General features: G+C 48.4%; 1 non-coding gene and 1 pseudogene across 1 annotated transcript; one reads left to right on the top strand and one right to left on the bottom strand.

Moving 5' to 3' along the window:
• Positions 1 to 537: 537 nt before the first annotated feature.
• Positions 538 to 644, top strand: LOC127769157 (small nucleolar RNA R71). Its single transcript, XR_008016723.1, has one exon. It is a non-coding gene; the product is annotated as a small nucleolar RNA R71 (small nucleolar RNA).
• A 5,274-nt stretch (positions 645 to 5,918) lies between these two features.
• Positions 5,919 to 10,894, bottom strand: LOC127766288 (uncharacterized; annotated as a pseudogene).
• Positions 10,895 to 14,578: the final 3,684 nt, after the last annotated feature.

Genomic DNA, 14,578 nt, shown 5'->3' with positions numbered 1-14,578 from the left:
TTGCTTAAAGCATCAGTAGTTTTAGCTTGCGTAAAGACGATATCTTTAAAGGAGGGCTGGTTAGAGAAATTACCATTGTTGTTACCTCCTTGATAGTATGGGTGTGGCTGGTTCGACCTCTGACCTCCTTGTGGATGATATCCGTTGTTGTTGTTATTGCCCATGTACATTGCCTCTTCATGGGTTTCTGGGCAGTCATTCCCGGAATGACCCGTACTATCGCAGACCTCACACGTGACGTGTGAGTCCAAGGCTTTGACGGTGCCTTGTGGCCTTTTGTCGTGGTCATCCAACCGCTTCATGAGGAGGTCCAGCTTGGCAGCAAGCATTTCTGTTTCCTTGACAGTGTGCATGCCTCGCTGACGGGTTTGGAGTCGTTCCTCTCTCCAACCCATATTAGAGACCATCTTCTCTATTAAATCAACGGCTCCTCGAACTGTCTTTGAGAAGAAGGCCCTTCCAGCTGCCGTGTCTAGGTGGTCACGAGACATGGGAGTGAGTCCAGTGTAGTAGTTTTGCAAGATAAGCCAGTCGTCCATCCCATGATGAGGATAGGCGGCTACATATTCCTGAAGCCGTTCCCACGCCTCAGGAATGGACTCATCCCTTGTATGCTGGAAACTCGAAATCCTCCCGCGAAGGGCATTGGTCTTGCCCATCGGGAAGAATTTTGATAGGAATGCCGTAGAGCATTTATCCCAGGTGTTGATCGTAGCACGTTTAGCATAGAACCACTGCTTCGCTTTCCCAAGGAGAGAAAATGGAAACAGCTGTAGCCTGACGACGTCTGGACTGACACCCTTCATGGTGTACGTGCTGCAGATCTCCAGGAACTATTGCAAGTGAGCGTTGGCATCCTCATTAGGCTTGCCGCAGAACGGGCTAGCCTGCGCCATCATGATGAGGCTGGACTTTAGATCGAAATCCACGTCTCCTATGTTGATTTGCGGCCCAATGGCCACGTTGTCAGCAGAGGAAGTAGCGAATTCACGGAGTGCCTTGTCAGCCATAGTCTTGAAGCTCGGTGGCACTGGTTTTCAAGAGCTGGTTGACAAAGCAATTCGACTGGAAGACAAGAAGAATAGGATGGACAACCATAAGAGAAGAATGATTGTTTTCCAGGTGGCACAGGGTAGTAGCCAGATGCAACGTATCAAGCCACCCCAGGTTGATGGATCAAGTCTAACATCTCAAGAACAGTCGCAACAGTTGAACATCGGTGGTGAGATCAATTCGGATACTAATGCAAGCAATGAACTTAACATCAAGCAAGCTACTCAATCTGTGCCAGTTGCGTCTTCAAGTGATACAGCTCAGCCAACAGTTTCAAAGCAGTAGTAGTTTTCTTTAAAGCCTTAGAATAATTATCGGAGTTATGGAATAATAAGATAGACTGCAGTTTACCTATGCCCTTTTTTCTTTCTAGCCGTTCCATATCTCGGGATGAGATTCTTTGTAAGGGGGGTAGATTTGTCACAGCCTGAATTTCCGTTTCAGGATTTATAAATTATTTAATAAATTATTAAGAGAATTTATATTAAATGTTCATTAATTTACAAGTGAAGTTAAATGTGGGAAATAAAATTTCCTAAATGTAAAGCATGGCTGGATTTAATTTGTATTAAATTCTCTATGATTAACTATACTCTCTGGAATTTTCTCGGATTTTTCAGAGCTCAATTATTAATTTTAATCATACAAAGAATATTTCAGTAATTATTCACATATTAAATTAATCGTTAAATGAGCTGGGTTCAATTGTGTTAAATACTTGTCCAATTATTTTCAGGATTTTTCTTGAAATTATTTGAGCACTGGAAGTATTTTTAACAATTCAAAGATCATTTCATTGATTAATTTAATTGGAAAAGTAATTAAAATTATTTCCTTACCTTTGGGCTTAATCTGGCCCATCTCTCTTCTTCAGCCCAGCCGATCCAGCAGCTCCTCTTCCTATCTCTGTCAAGTATGGTTGTTCAGGTTTGGTTGGTCCTGTGCAGCATGGGTGTGCTGTTCAGTGTTAATTAATATTGATGATTAATTATTATATTGTTTTACAATTCTCAAAATGTTTGCTAAATGCTGCTTTTGCAAATGAGCCCTATATTATGCCATTCTTTGGTATCCTTGTGCACTTGCATATTTGCTGTGTGGCTTGCGGAGTATTCCATGTACTCACCTTGCAATAATCAATCAAACCTCAGTCAAAGAAAAGTTGCGAAGGAGAAGATGTTTGGCTTATACCCCAGTTGAGCTGCCTGTGGGAGTGGAACTGGAGCTTCGCTAGATCGTTTTTCCGCTGCAGTTTTCTTTTCTTTCGTAAGTATGTAATGTTGTATTATTGATGATTCTGTATATTAAATTGTTAGTTTGTGTACCTCGGCTGATTCCTGGACGAGGGTTTTATGCACAAATTAGTTCGGAAATTACTAGTGAATTTCTGGGCGTGACATATACATAGTATACATACATTCTAGTTATATGATTAACTAGCTAATACCCTCTTTCCGATGCCCTCCTAGTACTTCGAGAAACCACCCCTGACTGTCGAGTTCCTTACGACAGCCCGTCATGACCATAGAACCGGGGCTAAATACGAAGGAGTACCCTCCCTAGGAAATTAACTTAGGACTATATACACACGCGGAGGAATACCCGTACTGAGCTGTCAACATCAGCGGCCCACCTCTCATCCGCAGCATATTACCCCAAACAATGATATCCTGTAATCTAGACACCACGCCTAAACTACCAGATACTATTCTAATTGCATAGAGTAATTGCATAAGCAAACATTATACCCGTACCTATGCATCTCCCAGATAAGCTAGCAGTATAATCAGCATAACATGAACATAATTTAAAGTTGGCATTCATATACTTGGAAAGTATTCCAATACCATAAATTTATAAAGAAGAGTATTCTAATAAAAGTACAAAACTTACAAAAGAGGAAAGGAAAGCTACTAGAGCCATACCTGAACTCTTCCGGACTCCGATTTCTATTCTATTCCTACTCCACTAGCTTAAGTACAATAAACTAAACTTGAGAGAATATGAGAGAACTTTGCTTGAGGTGTGTAAGTGAAGTGAGGATGAGTTCCTTTTATAGCTTGAGAATGACGGTTGGAAAGGTCGGTAATACCCACCAACCGTCATTGGGGAGTCATCTCAGCCGTCCAGGAGAACCCTGGATCGAATGGTGTCGTGGTGGGTTTGGCCGAACCATGGGCTGGGCCGGCCTAGCCCAAAATCGGCAGGTGGCCTCCTCCATTGCTCTCATACTGTTTAGGACAGAAAAATAAAATAATGTCCCTCTATGTTTAGAAAGAAAATAAATGCGGGCATGCCAGTGTACCTAGTACACAATGTAAAATAAACACAAAAGAAACACAGAAACACGTGATCTTTATTAATTGAATTAACAAGATACAGTGTCCATGTATAATATAAAATGTGTGCACCATTGCCTGTAGTTGGACAGATCTTGACATCGGTGATGTGGTCTTCTGGTTCCTGGGGCCTCGAGAAGCTCCCGGTTAATTACCTCCACAAGTCTAGGCCTGCAGAGCACCTCCGATTAAGCTGCTTGTGGTCGTCTCGTCATCTTCGCTTCACGTTCTCCATGCATGATGAATGTTGGTGAAAATGGTGGATATATATGTGGGCGCCGGCAACGCATCCTAGCCTCGTTGGTCCGTCCGCCGGTGTTGGTGACATAGCCTTCATATAGGCTTTGCCCGCCCTCGTCGCTCCGCCTCATCAGTCTTGAGCGACATGATGGTGTAGATAGATTGATCTTCAACATGCATGGATCTCGTGTAGCTTGGACGGTAGAGATGTCACAGCAGCAGTGTCGGGATGGTGTTAAAGGGAAGAGTTGGTGAAGTCAGTTGTACACAACAGCCGAATATACGTGGCTGGGCACCTCCTGGATAGATGAGATCAAAGTAGACAGTTGGTGTAGACGGCAGCCGGATTAAACATGGCTGGGCACCTCCTGACCCGTCATGTCCCTTATACAACAGGGACTTGTAACGAAGATGTTGCTGAAGAAGTTGGTGTAGACATCAGCAGGATAAACGTGGCTTAGCACCTCCTTTAGATGATGAATCTACTACTGATCCAGTTGATATGACAACGAGTCCATAAGGGGGCTCTATGAGGGCGCCGGTAGCAACGACGACCTTGGAAGAAGTAAATGCCTCGTAGGCAGAATGATCGAGGGCATTTATTGGTGTAGATTCAGCACGAACAGTTCCCTAGCATCACAGACAGCACCATTCTTCACAGACAGCACCATTCTTGCTTTATATTGATGTAGACGAGCGACGCTCCAATACACGAACAAGCGGCGACATCTCGATCCCAACGAAGAGGGAGAGAATCACGGATGGACAACATCGATCTTGATTAAGAGAGGAGAGCACCACAGATGGATGGCATCTCATCTTGGTGTGATGAAGTGAAAGCATTGTAGACAGATAGCGTCTCATCATGTGGTGTAGAGAGAAAGAGATGTCACTGACGGATGGCACGACAACTCCGGCTTGGCGAAGTGCAGACATCATGGAAGAACTTAATGACGATTCCGCCTAGACGAGGTGAAGTCTTCCCTAACGGACTTGATGATGGTGTGCGGGCACCAAGCAATGGCGCTCCAGCTTTCAACTCAAACAGCTTGGCGATGAGTGTGAGGAAAGTGGCAGGACCGTCGAAGATGATTGAGTAAACGTCGACGGTGACTGAAGAGACCGCGACGAGTGTGAAGACACCGGTGGAGTCTCAGTGAGACGTCCTCACACAATAGCGATCACAACGGCGGCATCTTTAGGGCTCGGCATTGGTGCGATGATGCCGGCACAACGGCAGGCTTTGACGGGGTGGCACTCGGTGGACAGTGCTACCGGTGGCTTGATGGGAACAGCGAGCGTCTGGGCGTCGCCGATACGGTGGACGAGATGACCTCCTGGTTGACGATGGCTCTGATCCATCAGGATGGCATGGGCGGCTCAGCGACTTGACGACGTCCGCGGATGCGAGCAGTTCGGCGACGTTCCGGCAGTTCGAATGAGACTTCTGTCGGGCACGGCTCAGTAGTCTTGCTCCGATGACACTCGGCGCGCTCCGGCGGGGCGGCATGATGTCGACCTCCTCCAAATTAGCATGCCCGACGAGGTGGTTGATGTAGACGGCAGCCGGCCATTTAATCACAGCTCAGCATCGAATTGAAAAAGCTTGAAATCAACAGGATTTGTTTAGCCATCGCATTGACAACTTCTTATGCATGGCACTGAAGCATGGTGATGATGTGTCACCCTCCGGTTGGTCGGCCACGTTGCCACACCATGTATTTGCTGAATGGAGTTGGCTCGGCATGCTGCTGCTTTGCTTCGGCTTGTGCTGCTGCCATGCGATGTGTGTACATGAGGCCGCCGATCGCCGATCTGATCTGTAGCCCGACGATATTTGTTGATGTAGATCGATAACCACCATCATCTGCACGCGGCGCCGCTGCCATCGTGAGGAAGATAGTATCGCCGTCGTGAGAACAGTAGCAGCGCCGAACATCGGCCGCGTCGGGGGTAAGGGGCTGCGGCCATGATTTGATACGCTGTGCGTGGTGGAAGCAGGAGTCTTGGCAGTCGATGGTGGCTCCGGCGATCCTGGCGTGCCCCAGCAGAGCAGCGTCACGACGACTCCGACATGGTCAGTCACTCAGTCCGCCGCGGTGAAACTTGCAGCCGACAAAGCGAGGACGCCCGACATCTCGGCATCTCGGCGACGTCGCAGTTTCAGGTAGATGCATCACCGGCGACTTGATTGGCGGTGTCGACTCCAGGGATAACCAGCATCTCGTCGACTCGGATGAGCAGTGGCGCCGATACGATTACTTCCCGGGGAGCACGTACAGAGGATGCAACTACTCCGGCAGCAACAGCACCCGCATATATACATCTCCTAAGCATGCATGCATGTTCTGCAACAAGAAAAGAAGGAACCAATCTAATTAGTTCTTTTTTGCCTTGAGCAGCCATTGATCTCAGCTTCTCCTTGTCGAACTCCTTCCCGTGCTTGCCGATGATCAGAGCGCCGCGTCTCCTGCCGGACGCCGGTGCTCCGGCCGAAGTCGCTCGCCGCCGCCGTGGATGGGTTGATCGTCAATGGATAGATGTGTGTTGAGTGTTCTCGGGATGGATGTGTGTTGATCTATCGATCTTGTTGATGCCAGGAGTTGATGGATGGATCCCCTCTCTTGCCGTGGTTCTACATCTGTGCCCCCTCGACTCCATGATCAATCTGCAAAAAAGAAAGAGAAACAAAGAGAAGGACGGAGCTATACTCGCCGCCTGGCGTGCTGGTGTAGATGACCGTGCACTGCCTCTCTCCTCGTCATTCTGTCCAGCCGCCGGCCGGCGTGCTGTACCTTCTCATCAGGAAGAGGGATGGCTGGACGAACGTCGATCGCCTGCCGCCGTCTCTTGGGTGACCGCCTGTACCCTCGCCGAGCGTAGGATGCGCCGGCCGGCAGCCACCGGCTTCTCTCGTGCCGTCGTGTTCTTCCTCCCTCCGTGTTCTGCCTTCTGCGCAGCCGCCGCCGATGGATGGATTGATGGGAGTTGAATGACTGTCCATGGCCTCCGCAGCAGGAGACGGTGGCTTTATATAGGCGTAATGGGAGCCCTAACAAGCAGCGCACATCTCTCGGCGCCGCCACGGCCGCGCGTCAGATCGATCCGAGGCCTCCGGGTTTAATTAGTTGCCGTAGATAAGACTGAGTTATCCAACGTTATCCCCGCATCAGTAGCGTGCTGCTGTTGGCGTGAGATATCCGGCCGCATGTACACGAGAAGCGCAACTACGGGTCGCCGACCCATATGCAGCCCAGGTGCTAGTTCTAGCTTGTCGCTGTTTTAAGCCCATGGAAAATCATCCTGTATACGCATACATATACGGTAGGTGTACGTGTACGAGCGCTCTGTATGAGCTGCTCACAGTCACTGATCGAGTCTTTGTTTGCCAGCTGGTTCATGCATGCGTGTATATTAAGCACACACATACATGGCCGGATATGCATATTGAGCCATATATATGGTTAGCCAGCTGATGGATACAAATACACTAGTACGTGCACATTTTTGCATGGTCCATGCATCTCGTGCAAATCAACATGCTAGCTTCTTAGCGAAATAGTAATCTTATTTGCTTGGTGTAAAATGACAAAATATCGTCAAACACATACGTAGACTTGTGAATTTTGGCCTAGTTCATCGTGTCAATTCTAAGTTCTTGGCCCATTCATACATAAGTCTGATTCTTGACATCGTCCGATTGATTTATCGTCTGGTTTGATGTTGATTCTCCTCCACTTTATAGTTATTCTCTGCAAAAGGTTAGTAAACCTAATACTAGTAGAATATTATTATTCTAACATAAATACACATTACAAGCATAACTAGTTTTCCTCTATTTTGGTAATATTGATGGTCGAAACTGATTGCTAACGACCATCAACAGCCGTGCCTGGACCGGGCCAAAATCTCGTGCCTTGGGCCAAGCTGTCGGGCCTCGGGCCTTATGGCCAACTATACTCCTCCCTTCCTCGCTCTACCCTTGTTGAGCTCTCTCCCACCGCAGATCGGCCCTCCTCCACGGCATCTGGCATAACTACTGCAGGTGTTGGGTCGATGGGGTCGACGAACTAGCGACGTTGGCATTGAGGGCTCTCACGTCGGGAAATACAATGTAAAATATATATTTTTTTCCCGAAAGGGGATATGGTATGAAACTTGGGTGAAATGAGGTTCACCTGTCGAACCGACGGGCTAGGCGATTGAACCGTGATTCACATGGCACATTTATGTTCTATATTTTCTTCCAATAACAAGCTAGGTGATAGTCTGATGGCTAAGAGTTGGTGTCTTCAACACGCAGCCATCAGGAACAAGTGGCCCATTGCCAAAACTGTCTGATCCGACCGGTGGCGGTTTAATGAATGATTCGTTTCAAAACCGTTTAGTTTAGCCGATGTAAAGGTGGATTGAATTCGTATCTGATCTTCGGAAGAAACCAAATGGTGCCATCAGAAACAATTGGGCCTTAGTGAAGTGAGCATATGAAGCATCTAAGCCCTCTAGTTGATTTTGGTAATTAATGACAAGCTAATTGTGGACTAACTATTATGTTGAGCTATACATTTTGAGATAGGACCACATGATGTGTATGCCATGGATGATCACCGACGATTAAAATCGATGGCGCAAAGCAAAAGGAACGAAGACGGTAAAACTAACGGTTTTATTTTAGTTGATCGAGGCATTGGGCGATCCAAATTTTGCTAGATTTATTTATAGCTTTGCTGTACCATCAATAGGGGTAATTACCTAAGCAAAGAGATGATCAAAATGCCACATTAGGTCATATGCATTGAAACTTGGTTCGATTTCTTATACTCTTGCAGCTTGTCTGCCTTGGCCGATTTGACTGTAGGGAGTGCACCGGTCTGACCAGTGTCGGTCTGACCGGGCCAGGTTCGGTCTGATCGGTGGGTTGTGAGCCAGTTGGACGGCCCCTCAGCTGGCGATACAGAGCCGCCAGAGCTACGGCTGGTTTGATTGGCCGGTCTACTCTGGTCAGACCAGACTACTCGTTACCAGTGCATTTAATGCACTGTAACAGCTAGTTACACTATTGGCCGGTCTAACCGGCCATCCTATGACGGTCTGACCGGTAGGCAACAGAGGTTGGGCTTTTCGACCCCAACGGCTAGTTTTTGTAGTTTGGGGGTATAAATACACCCCCACCAGCAGTAAGGGGGCTCTCTTGGTACTTGCTTCATTTGCATATACTCTTTGCAACTACTTTCACACTCTCTTGTGTTCATTCATTTGGTATGTTTGAGAGTTAATTGAGCCAAGATTCAAGTGCATTGCTTCAATGTAGAGTTGGCGTGACACTGATCATCTCCGAGCTGGGTCATTGCTTGTACTCCTGGAGATTGCCGCCTCCTAGATGGCTTGTGGATGTGTTGCCCGGTGACCTCTCCAAGGAGATTGTGCAGAAGGCCTGGTGCCATTTTGTGTGTGGTTTGGAGTTTATCACCTTTGGAGGGAAGGAAGAACTATCCTAGTGATCGAGGCTTGGGTAGTCCACTTCGTGGCCCGGCTCCCACCTTGCCTATCCCTTGACGGAGGGGGCTTTTGGAGGTTTCGTAGTTTTGAGCGGTGAAGTGGGTTTGCCTCAATGAGGATTAAGCAAACCAGTGAGTTTCTGAGCCTCGAGTGAAAAACTCCTTGTCTCTTGTCTCATTTACTTTTGTGCAATTTACTTTTATAGAGACATATTTGAGCCCTTATCACCCTACGATTGCACAACTTAACTTAGTTGCTTAGTTAGACTTATCCTTCACCAAGGCTAGCAATTTAGGTTAGTTTTGATTAGGTGTAATTTATTTTTATATTTCCTATTCACCCCACCTCTAGTCGACATCTCGATCCTACAGCGTAGCTAAACTAGTTAGGTTTATTGTAGTGGAACCAACCCACTCGGGTCCAAGTCTTAGATTTGGCACGGGTGCTCACATTTACAGCTAATTATTCTTTCAGTGGTAAACAATGTACCCGTCAACAGCGAGGCGCTCGAGTCTTCTGGATGTGCTCATAGGGGTAGGGTGTGCATGTGTGCTTTCATAAGGGTGAGTGTATACACGTTGTGAGAGCCTGCGTTTGTACTGTATTTCTCAAAAAAAAAGGAAGAAAAATTTGGGCCTTATAGTGGTCCAATCATGTTCCATTAGTATCAAAGTTGTCTGTCTCAGCGCAAAATTGTCCGGTTCAACCAGTCTAAGGTGGGTTGAATGCAAGTATGTTTTTTTTCTTAACCATGACTTCGAGGTGAAATTTAGTGGAAAATTATCTGGTTCAACCGGTCTCAAGGTGATTTGAATGCAGGTATGTTTTTTTCTTAACCATGACTCGGAGGTGAAATTTAGTGGGGAAAGAGGATTTATCGATTTGGGGAGGGTGGAAGAGAATGTTTCAACTTCAATTTCTTAAGGTGGTGTTGGTGGATTTTGGATTTGGTCTGTCATTAAGAGAAAAATCTGTCAAACTAGTCTGGTCCCCATGCGTTGCAATGGGGAAAATATAACTCTTTGAGAAATTTTATGACTCATCACGGACAAACACTTCTATAATTTGACGTTGGCATAAATGAGTTTTCGGAGGGGAAAATATTTCCCACAAGATGGCATAAACTAATTTGTTATCTCAAGAAATAAATTCAACATATGAATTCACCCTGTAGCTATTTCTAAACTCAGATACATATTTATGAAAATGAATAGGGCCAGGCATTGCAGATTTGAATGGGATAAAGATGGAGATGGAAGAGTACGGAATTTTCACCAGAGTTAGATGATACCTTCAGGGCTCTGGATTTATCATCTTAGAAAGGAGTTAAAATTCAAAATTCATGTTTATAATTCACTTCTTTCCATCTTTTACTTTTCGATTTGATCATGGTTTCAGCACAAACAGCCAGAACCTACACAAGGAGTATGGAATTAATTTCGTGATCTTGACTTTCTTAAAATCATTATGCATACCTAAAATGTGGCATAGTACAAAAAAATAATTGGATGGCAGCTGCATAACATACTATTCTTCTACAGAAAAACTATAGAACGGCGTCCCGTGCAGCTATGGGATAAATATACAACCCAACCGTTTTCTATTTTCTCAGATCCGTTTTCTCCCTCGTCTTCCTCAGAATCAGTCGCCATCCACCTTCTCCCTCCCTTCCTCGATGACTCCACCCCACATTCACCGTCCTCCTCCCTCGACTCCTCTGCCCCAAGGTCACCATCCTCCTCCCTCTCTTCCTGCGATCCCATCTCCGATTGTGGGAGAACCAATCGACGCCGTCCCCAGTGCCAATTGCATCCTCCATCTTCTTCCCCTTCCTACACCAGATTGGAGGGCATCAGTGAGAGTGTGAAGGCCGATGACATCATGGGCCTGCCGGAATTGGTGAGGTCATCAGAGAGGAAGGCAACTAGGGTAGCAAGATTGACGTTGTCATCATTGAGGAGGGAGAAGAGAAAAGAAGCGAGGAAGAGAAGGACGAGGCTTGGGGGCACCGGCGACAAAGTGGAGGCAGTCGTTCCCCGCCGTGGAGGGTGATCTTGGAGTTGACAAAGTGGAGGGTGCGGTCGCAAGGTGTTTCCTGTAGGTCTCGAGGTTATCGCATCGTGTTCCTCGCTAGCTCTTCGCTGCTCGTCTACGTTGTCTACAAGTATGTCATCCGTGTCATCCTCAATTGATATCAGGTATCAAGCCTGATACCTCGGGTATCATCCATAATACCCCATGGTATCAGGCATGATGATACCCCTTGGTATTAGGCATGATATCTCGGGTATCATCCATGATACCCCATGGTATCAGGCATGATTATACCTCGGGTAACATCCATGATACCTCGGGTATCGTCCATGATACCCCGTGGTATAAGGGTTGGTACCTAGGTACCAGCCGATACCCATAGATACCAGGTTACCAAGTACCAGGTATCAGGTATAATGCTGTGAGGAGGGAGCTCGGGCTGTTACCCGCTTGGCCGGTAGGCGAGCCATTTATTTTTGACTCCTATTTTCTTCCTTCTTTCTCCCCTCGACACACTACATCCTTTTCCTATTGTTGATATGATCCACGAGGGAAGGAGTCAATGAGCATAGCTACAATACCGAGCAGGCTCCTGGCTAGGAAAGCGTCGCCGGTGCAGTTCTGCTCGGAGCGCCGCTGCCGGCGAGGTATCGGACTCGAAGGCGCGCGATACCGAGTAGGCTCCTAGCTAGGGAAGACGCCACTGGCGAGGTTTCTATGCAGAGGCAGCGAGTGGGGGCAATCACGTGGATAGCGTGGTGCTCAGTCCGAGAAGAGACCTATTAAATCTTGTTTAGTTATCTCGTGACTTCCTATTGAAACGGAATCCCATGCTGTAGCTGCCCTCATTCTTCTAAGGCCATCCATCATTTATGGTTCAGAACTCTTATATGATTATATGGTTGTGAAACTTTCTAACTTATTATATTTGCATAGAAAAGATGCCTAATTTTCAGAGGACAGGGGGGTGTCGAAAATACATACGCATAAATGGAGCTGCAAGAAGCATGGATGAACTAAAAGTAAAACAATAGGTACATTGTGTATATGGATGGCAATGGGGCGTGACGAGGCCGGGTTGGGCTGGAACAGCCCCCGCCCTGACCCCCGACTTCACACCCCCCCTGCCCCAGCTCCGACTGGAGATGCGGGGCCAAATCAGGCCCCGTCCTCGACCCCTTTGGGGCCCCGCATTGGATAAAATATCCATCCCATCAGCACAAAAAAAAATACAAGACAATCATCGATTTGGCGAGAACAAATATTGTACATAATTCACACACCATCAAAAATAGCATAATTGTACATAATTGACTCTCAGTGCGTGAAGCCGGCCCGTGAATCGCCGCTGCCACGCCTGTGCCTTCATCGGCCACCGCGCCTGTGCGCCACGCCGACCGCCGCGCGGCTCACCGACAGACGCGCATGTGCCCTCGTCGTGCCTGTGCGCCCTGCGCGCCACCCATGCGACGTGCGTTGTCGGCACTCGGCAGACCAGAGGGAGAGCCGGAGAGGGGAGAGGAGGGGAGCTGGGGATGGGAGAGGCCGAGAGGGGGACCGGCGACCGCCGCGCCTTGGCGCCCTGCGCTGCGCCGCGCCACCGCCGCCTGTGTGGGACGGGAGGGGAGATGGGGATTGGGGAGAGACTGGAGAGAGAGCTAGGATTTGATTTATATATGTCACTATTTTGTTGGGTTGGGCTCTTTTGGGCCTTCTATGGGCTACATTTTAAGAGTTTACTATACACCCCGGGGACCCGCGGGTGAAATGTCTCCCCCATCCCCTCCCCGCCCAAATACAAGGCCCTGGCCCTGACTCTCCCGCGGGTCACAAATTGAACCCGCCCCCACCCCCATAGGGGCGGGTCTGGGGGAAATTGCCATTCCTAAGAGCATCTCCAACAGCCTCTCCAAATGACTCTCTAAGCCAAATTTTAGCCATTCCAGCGAAAAAAGTGCTCTAACAGCCTCTCCAACCAAATGGCTAAGCCATCTGGCTGGCTAAAACCCTCCCTCCACTAGCCAAATTTGGCCAGCCAAAAATCACTGGCCAACTGTGGGCCCCATACACATTCCAGTTTTCTCTCTCCCATAGCCTCCAATGCCGATGTCATTGCACGCGACCGCCACCGCCATCTACACCCTCGCCGGCCGCGACTGCCGCCGCCGTGCGCCCTCGCCGTCCGTGACCTTCACTGCCGTCGGCGCCGTCGCCCGTCACGACCGCCGCTGCCGTCCGTGGCCTCACCGGCTACGACCTCCGCCGTCGTCCGCGATGTCGCCGGCCGCGACCGCCGCCATCGGCCACGCTGTCGCCTCCCTTTCCCCACAGCTAGCGGCTCCTTCTCGTCCCGATCTGCACGCCCACGCCGCCATCCTCGTTCCGCCTACACAGCGCCGCCGTCGTCGGCTTCCTAGTGCGGCGAGGAAGGGAGGGAGCGGCGGCGGGACGGCTCGATGCCTTCGCCACCGCCTCCGCAGCGTCGCCGCCGCTGACCCCGCTGGCACGAGCAAGAGTACGACTCGTACGAGCAAAGGATTGGAGAGAGGGGGAGGAAGAAAAAAGAGGAGGAGAATGACATGCATGGTCCATTGGTTAATAGAGAGTAGAATATGGAGAGTCTGTTGGAATAGAAGACAAATTTGACTCTCTAAATTTTTATCAGGCTGGCCAAATAGATATTTGGAGAGTCAAAAATAGCCACTCTGTTGGAGATGCTGTAACATCCAATCCCAATCCCAGTGCATCCAAACATGGGAATGACGTTAGAAATTTCAATCCAAAACCCACCTCCCATCACATACTATTCCCATTTCTAACGCGCATCCCCCACCCGACCTCATCCCGTGCAAAACCCCACCACCATTGCCACCGCCACCGCCACCACCGCCGCGCAAAACCCTCCATCTCTGCCATGCTGCCGCTGCCGCTGCCGCCGCACCACCGGATTATCAAGGTGCATCCCGCGGTTGCCGCGATCTTCTCTGTTCCCCTCATCCCCGTCTTCTTGGCACTGACCGATTGGATTCTCTCCTGCACAAGCACACAAATCCGTGAAGCAGGGGTGGTTTGGTTTGGATTATGATGCTTCTTTCTTGGGTTTCTTGCTCTGCTTTGCTCTGCTTAGAGCAAGTTTAATAGTATAGCCAACTACTAGCTCTAATTCATCTATAGCCAATCTAATAGCTCATTTGTACAATAGTTACAAACTACACTATTAATACTTGGTCCCACCTATCATACACACACTGTGTCTTGGAGTCCGTGCTATAGCTGGCTATAAATCTGTAGCCCGCTGCTCTTCTCTCTCCTTATTTATCTTCTTAAAATATGTTTGCAGCTGGCTTTTGCTATTGTACCTGCTCTTGTAGGTGGCAAGGGACGAGGATTTCCGCTCGCGTATCGGGAACGAT

Source organism: Oryza glaberrima, chromosome 3, assembly GCF_000147395.1.
Source record: "Oryza glaberrima chromosome 3, OglaRS2, whole genome shotgun sequence".
In the NCBI taxonomy this organism is placed as follows: Eukaryota; Viridiplantae; Streptophyta; class Magnoliopsida; order Poales; family Poaceae; genus Oryza; species Oryza glaberrima.
This window is presented reverse-complemented; position numbering and strand designations above follow the sequence as displayed.